This window comes from Pongo pygmaeus, chromosome 12 (genome assembly GCF_028885625.2).
Source record: "Pongo pygmaeus isolate AG05252 chromosome 12, NHGRI_mPonPyg2-v2.0_pri, whole genome shotgun sequence".
NCBI lineage: Eukaryota > Metazoa > Chordata > Mammalia > Primates > Hominidae > Pongo > Pongo pygmaeus.
The window spans coordinates 32,562,896-32,570,238 of record NC_072385.2 but is presented as its reverse complement, the minus strand read 5'-3'; the positions used below and the strand labels follow the sequence as shown (position 1 = coordinate 32,570,238).

Below are 7,343 nucleotides of genomic sequence, written 5' to 3'. Positions count from 1 at the left end.
CAATCTGACTGTGGTTTATGTGTGCATGTTTGGGCCAGCCCTGAGTGCCCAGCCTCTCCTCATCACAGCCATGACCGCTCCCTCATCACAGCCATGACTGCTCCCAGCTAGACTCGCAGAGGAAGCAGCTCTTGGGCCTTTCCAACCTGGACTTTTTTGTTTTTTTTGAGATGGAGTTTTGCTCTTGTTGCCCAGGCTGGAGAGCAATGGCACAATCTTGGCTTACTGCAACCTTTGTCTCCCGGGCTCAAGTGATTCTCCTGCCTCAGTCTCCAGAATAGCTGGAATTACAAGTGCCCATCACCACACCCGGCTAATTTTTTGTATTTTTAGTAGAGATGGGGTTTCACCATGTTGGCCAGACTGGTCTTGAACTCCTGATCTCAGGTGATCCACCAGCCTCAGCCTCCCAAAGTGCTGGGATTACAGGCATGAGCCACCACGCCTAGCCCAGCCTGGACTATTTTTGTGCACTGCCCAACATCTGCTGGTGGAATTCTCCCTTGCTATAGACTAAATGTTTGTATCCCCCTCAAATTTATATGTTGAAATGCTAATTCCCAATGGGATAATATTAGGAGGTGGGGCCTGTGGGAGACAATTAGGTTTAGATGAGGTCATAAGGATGGTATTAGTGTTCTTATAAGAAGAGTAAGAGACACCAGATCCCCGTCCTCTGCATGCGGGGACAGAGTGAGATGGTGGCCATCTGCAAGCCAGGAAGCGGTCCCTCTCCAGGAACCACATCAGCCAGAACCTTGATCTTGGACTTCCGGCCTCTAGAACTATGAGAAATAAATTTCCGTTGTTAAAGCCACTCAGTCTGTGGTATTTTGTTAGAATAGCCCAAGCCGTCTGACATTTCCCAGCCCCGCTTTCCATAAAGCTGCCCTATATTCTCCCCAGTCTAGGGGCTGTCCACTCCCTCCCAGCTCTGGGTGGAAGGCAGCTGTTGAATTTACTTTTGTTTAACTCTTATCTGGTGATACTTGGTCGTCTAAGGGCTTACTCAGAGAAAAATGATCTGCTCTTAAACTCAGCCTCAAAACTAGAAAATTACTTTTTAAATAGAGAAAACATTGATTTAACATGGCTTTAGACCTGCACCGCAGCCACCAGCCTGAGCCATGGGCCACCAAGCCCTCCTGCTCCTGCTCCTACTCCTGCTCCTGGCTTTCCTGGTGCCCTGGACCACCACAGCCCTCCAGCCAGCCTTAAGGACTCTCGGCAGCCTGCGCTCACCAGACAACCCCGCATCTCACCCGGCTGTTGCCGAGAACAACTCAGTTCTCCACTTCCAACTGAGGATTGATCATTTTGGATTTCATGCTGTGAAAACTTTTTAACAGCAGTATCTAATAGCAGATAAATATTGGAAGAAATATGACAGGGACATCATCTGGTTCCGCAATAATACGTGGTTCATGTGGGATGGGGCTGAGGAACTGAAAGCTATGTTGGTGTATGCGGAACAGCGATACTGCGGAGAGTCCCTGCCCTGTGATGACCCATTCAAGGATTCTGGACACTTGGATCTCCTGACATCAGAGCAAGCTCTGGCTGATTTTGCAGAGCTAATCAAACACTTGAAAAGAACAGTCCTAGGAGCTGAAAATCACCCTGTCATGGCCCTCTAGGGCCCCTATGGTGGCATGCTTGCAGCCTAGTTCAGAATGAAATACCCTCATATGGTAGTTGGAGCTCTTGCAACTTCTGCCCTTATCTGGCAGTTTAAGGATTTGGTATCTTGTGGTGTATTTATGAAGATCGTAACTACAGATTTTAGGAAACGTGGTTCATATTATTCAGAGAACCTCTGTAGGTCCTGAGATGCCATTAATCGACTCTCAAATATGGACGGTAGTTTGCAACGGCTTCCTGACATTCGACATTTGAAAGACTGGATCTCTGAAGACTGGGTGACGTGCAGTGGTGAGCTGTCCTTATGCATCTAACTTTTTATAGCGTTTTTTGTTTGAACTTCACTTGTGGAACTTGAAGGAGTTTTCTGATAACTGTTTTAAACAGTGGGGTGTGAGACCAAGGCCCTCCTGGATCACTACTGTGTGTGGAGGCAAAAACATGAGTTCACACGTGGACATCGTTTTCAGCAATGGCAAACTAGACCCCTGGTCAGGAGGTGGAGTAACCAAGGACATCACAGACACCTTGGTTGCAGTTACCATCTCAGAGGGGCCCACCGTTTAGATCTCTGAGCCAACATGGGCCTTTGGTCCCATGTCTGTGCTGTTAGCCCCCTCCTTGGAAGTTAGACACATGAAGAAATGGATCAGAGATTTCCACCACAGTGCAGGAGAAACTTTTGATCATTTTTAGTTTCTCCTTTTATGTTCACACCACCCACATTCCTGTTCACTTTGGTTTTCTACATGTAGTTACTTTCCCTTGTTCCTCACTCAATTTGATGGCACCGAGGGGAGACAGAAGAGAGGGTGATGGTGGTGACAGCAGCCATCTCAGGAGTGTGATTTCCTGGGCTCTTGCTGACTTTGTGCCACCTCCAGGAAGATTCTCTTCGTGATCACTCTCCCACACCATCAGTGGCCCTCATCACTGGAGCAGAGTTCCTGACTGCCTTTCACAGAGAAAGAGTCATTTCCTGTGTTTCTCCACAAGCAGGGATTTCTCCTTGGTTTTGAGGTTGAAGTCTCTTTGACCCATTTATAAGACCCCACCCCTACTCCCCCACAAAAGGAAAAGCAGACGATAGATAAAAATGATGTAATTGCAGCTGGTAGGATGTCTGATGCCAATCCAGGAAATGGGAGCCATTTCTTTTGTACTGGATTTAATGACTTAGTGACTTTGAACTGTGTGGTATTTTTTTTCTTTTTTTTTTTGGTAGAGATAGGAGTTTAGCCATGTTGCCCAGGCTGGTCTCAAACTCCTGAGACTCAAGTGATCTGCCCACCTCAGCCTCCCAAAGTGCTGGGATTACAGGCATGAGCTGTCACGCCAGGCCTGTGCTTTAAATAAATAATAAGCCTGGACCTTTAAAAAAAAAACATGGCTTTACATGCACAGGTACAGGCTGAGCTCACACTTACCATCCTTTTTAATTTCACCTATTATATTGATATACTGCAGTTGACTAAGTCATTCCCCTATTGTTGTTCTGCAAATTATTACCAAGTTTTTGTTACTACAAATAGCAGCAATCTGGACATTTTAATACTGATTGTTTTTCTCTAACTTTTAGATATTTCCTGAAAGTTTCCTGGTTAAAGAGTATGAGTTATCTCACGGCTTTTTTTTTTTTTTTTTTTTTTGACACAGGGTCTGGCTTTGTTGTCCAGGCTGGAGTGCAGTGGCATGATCTCAGCTCACTGCAACCTCCACCTCCCAGGCTCAAGCGATCCTCCCACTTCAGCCTCCTGACTACAGGTGCATACCACCACACTCAGCTAATTTTTAAATTTTTTTTGTAGAGACAGGGTTTTGCCATGTTGGCCAGGCTGGTCTCTAACTCCTGAGCTCAAGTGATCCACCTGCCTCAGCCTCCCAAAGTGTTGGGATTACAGGTGTGAGCCACCACTCCCAGCCATCTCACTGCTCTTATAGCAAAGGCCACATTACTTTGCAAAAACCACAGTGATGTGTAGGGCACCAGTGATGTGCATATGAGCCTGCTGTATCTCATACTTAACCAGTACTGGGTCTTGTCATTTCTCTTTATTTGAAGTAGTTTAAAAGATACTTATTAAGTCCCTAGAATTATTTATTCATTTCTTTCTATGCAGAGTTGTTTATGTTGTAATGAACAAAATGCTAACACTCAGAAATCATTTTGGCAAAACAATTTCTGATTATTTTGCCAACTATCAGAAATCTCTGCCTGAAGACCCACAGATTCAACTCTGACACAGCCCTTTTCCTGTTCTTGAATGTGCAAGTTATTGGTTTTTAATATCAGTTACACTTGAAAGGATTTATGAGGACAAATGGTGAATGACAAAGCAAACAAACAGATAAGCAAGGAAGTATTTCCTTTTCCAACACAGGCCTCCTCAAAGTCACTGTGTTCGTTGCAGGCCATCTAGTGGATCCACGTGGGAAAAATGCCCAGCGCCTAGGGAGGGGAGGGAGGGGAGGGAGGGGAGGGAGGAGAGCCGTTCTTCCAAGTGAGCACATTTGGGGCAGGCTCTCTAGACACAGGACGCCAACTTAGGGTCCCGTTTCCTCACAGGAGGAAGAGTTGCAGGTTCCCCAGCTCCCAGCAGCTCCCGTGTACTATCATTCCACGTTTCCTGGGGAGATGATCTGGCCAGCCTTTTCCTGGCGTGGGTGTGTGGGAACCAGCAGGGACTGGAACACAGCTGTTAACATCTACTTATGAAACTGCTTAAAGCTGAGGGCTCAGTGAAAGGCACGACTTTCTAGCACAGAAAACTCCCCACAACTTCTGTAGGCTGAGGTGCCAACATTACAGGCTTTTATTCCTTCGCCAACCATTCATTTAGTCCCCTGTATATGAGCAATGCTATGTGCATTCTACAGGTGGCTGTAGCTGGGGCTGAGTCCAAAGTAGAGGAAAGGACTTAGTTGTGAAAAACCAGTAAGTGGTAGATGGCAATGAGATGAGCATGGGGCCACTGTACAACAGAGAAGCAGAGAAGGGTCCGTGGAGGAGGTGGAATTTTCTTTTTCCTCATAAGCTTAATTTTGGCTTTATTTAAACAAAATGATACATACTTATAAAAATTGATAAAAGTAAAAAATGAATAGTTCCCTCATTCCCCTATGCAATCCCATTCCCAACAGGTGACCATTGTTTAGAGTTGGCTTGGTATAATTAATTCCAGGAGGTGGATTTTAAACTGGGTCTTAAAGGATGAGATTTGGTCAGTGGAGGAGGTGGGATAAGAATGATGTGCTGGGACTCTGTGGAGTAGGAAGAGTTAACCATAGATGGACACAGTCCCATTATCATTGTGAAATTCTAATTCTCTAATATCCTCAGGTCCCTTGAGTTTCTGGCAGCCTTCATCATTTAAAAAAAAAAAGAAAGAAAAGAAAAAAAAAAGGAGGAAAAAAAGAGTTAATTCATTCCAGACACCTGGGTTCCCTCAGTTTTTTTTTTTTTTTTTTTTTTTTTTGGTTTTCTTCTTTGGTTTGACCACTGAGTGAACCCAAGTCAATGAATCATAAGGCTTCACCTCTTGAATGTTCTATTGCAAGACCTTTGACTTTCAGAACTTTTTCTATTACGTTCAGATCCTCAGGCAACTCGATATTTTCCTGCACTCCCAGGCCCTTGCTGGGAAGGGTGGCATTTATTTACCTGTAATTATGGGGGGCTTTTGCTATGCAGAAGCATGTACTTAACTCCCAATTCAGTTACTTACAGTCTCATTCTTTGTAGACCTCTGGACTGGTTTCTATGCCCTTCTCCCAGGCAACCTATACTTACCTCTGTCAGAGTACTTAGCAATCCATATTGAAAATTGCTATTAATTATTTGGCCATAAGCAGACCATAAAGTCCATGAAACCTGTCTACTCACTGTGGTAGGCTCAGTGCCTAGGAGCTCAAATATTTGCAGAATGAATGTATGAGTAACAAACGACCAACATCCTAGAGGAAGTCTTCTATTATAGGAGTGGCTGCAGAGTAAGTACCTTAGCCACCGTGCACAAGGGATAAACGGATAACTCACTGCCAGCTCAGCACTGCTCCCCACACAGGAAGTCTGAGGTTGGCATCCTTCCTTGATGCCCGACTCATTTGTTCTTGAGGAGCATTAGAACATTCCGGGATCACACTGCTCGGTGCATGATACACATTCTTCCCAACACTTTTCCTCCACCTCTTCCCCAGTCAGTGGTGACCCACAGTCAGCACATGCTACAAAATCATCCTTCGCACATGGATGGCATCACTCCATGGCCTGTGCTTACTTCCCCCTTCTGGAGCCTCAGAGGAATCCAGCCTGCTGCACAGTGTGGACAGCCCAGCCACAGGAAACTGCCCCAGCTCCAGGGTCCACACTGACCCCCTAATCCACATTTCCTGTTTCTCTTTTCCTTAACTCTTCAGTTTCTTGATGTCCTCCTCAGCCTCCTCATGTCTGCCTCAGGTCCTCTGAGCTAGTCAGGAGAGGCTAGGTGCTGCTGCAATAACAAGCATCCCCCAAATCTTAGTGACCTCATACAATACGTTTGTAACCATCATAGGTCCATTGCCTGATGTGTGCAGCAAGCCAATACCCCAAGACACTGGGTCATAGCAGAGAAAGAGGTTTAATCATAGGGCTGATGAATGAGGAGATGGGAGAAACCTTCAAATCTGTGTCCCTGAGAAGTTAGTGTTTTTAAGAGTTTCAGAGTGGGCTGAAGTGTGGAGAGAGTTGATTGGTAAAAAAGTGCAAGGTGAAGTCATGGGACAGGGAGAGGAAGAAGCTGTATTCTCATGATGATTTTGCTTCATGGGGGCCTTCAAACTGGTTGGTGTCAGTTGTTCCACTGAAATTTGGGATCTGGAAAACATCTTCAGGAATTCTTAAACAAAAGCCTCTGACTCTAACACCAGAGATCCTATCTATAGGAACAATGGGGATGCGAGTTGTCGCTATCCAGTGCTGCGTGACTTTCCCTTATAAGGAAGTGGGTCAATGGACAGCCTGATACTGGGTGCAGTGGCTCACACCTGTAATCCCAGCATGTTGAGAGGCTGAGGAGGGTGGATCACTTTAGCCCAGGAGTTTGAGGCCAGCTTGGGCAACATAGTGAGACCCTGTCTCTACAAAAAATAATTTAAAAAAAATTAGCCAAATGTGGTGGCATTTGCCTGTGGTCCTAGTTTCTCAGGAGGCTGAGGTAGAAGGATCACATGAGCCCAGGAGGTTGAGGCTGCAGTGAGTCATGATTACGTCACTGTACTCCAGCCTGGGCAACAGAGCAAGACCCTATCTCAGAAAAAAAAATAGTGCATCCTGATTAATGCTTAATTATAATTATATATCTATCCAGAATGTTTGTCAATCATATGAGGATGGCGTCAAGCTTATTTCTTGCTGGTCCTACATGTCTAACATGGGTTGGCAGGGGATTTCTACAAACACTTAAGGACCCAGGTTGATGAAGATTTCTCCACACCCGAGTCCCTGATCACTCTGGCACGAGAAGAAGGCAATGCGGCAAATTGCGCACAAGCCTCCAGAGCTCACATTTCAGGGCCACAGCAAGTCACCTGGCCAAGGCTAATTTCAGTGGGTGCAGAGAATTAAAATTTTACCATGAACCAGAAGGAGAAAAGAACCGGAATAGTTGTGGATGGTTTAGCGACTACAGCCTCTCCTCTTACTGACAGCGTGCAGGGATCCG

At 45.6% G+C, this 7,343-nt stretch overlaps 1 pseudogene; it reads left to right on the top strand.

The window, feature by feature from the left end:
* The first annotated feature begins 1,127 nt into the window (after positions 1–1,127).
* On the top strand, positions 1,128–1,965 carry LOC129030808 (lysosomal Pro-X carboxypeptidase-like; annotated as a pseudogene).
* Positions 1,966–7,343: the final 5,378 nt, after the last annotated feature.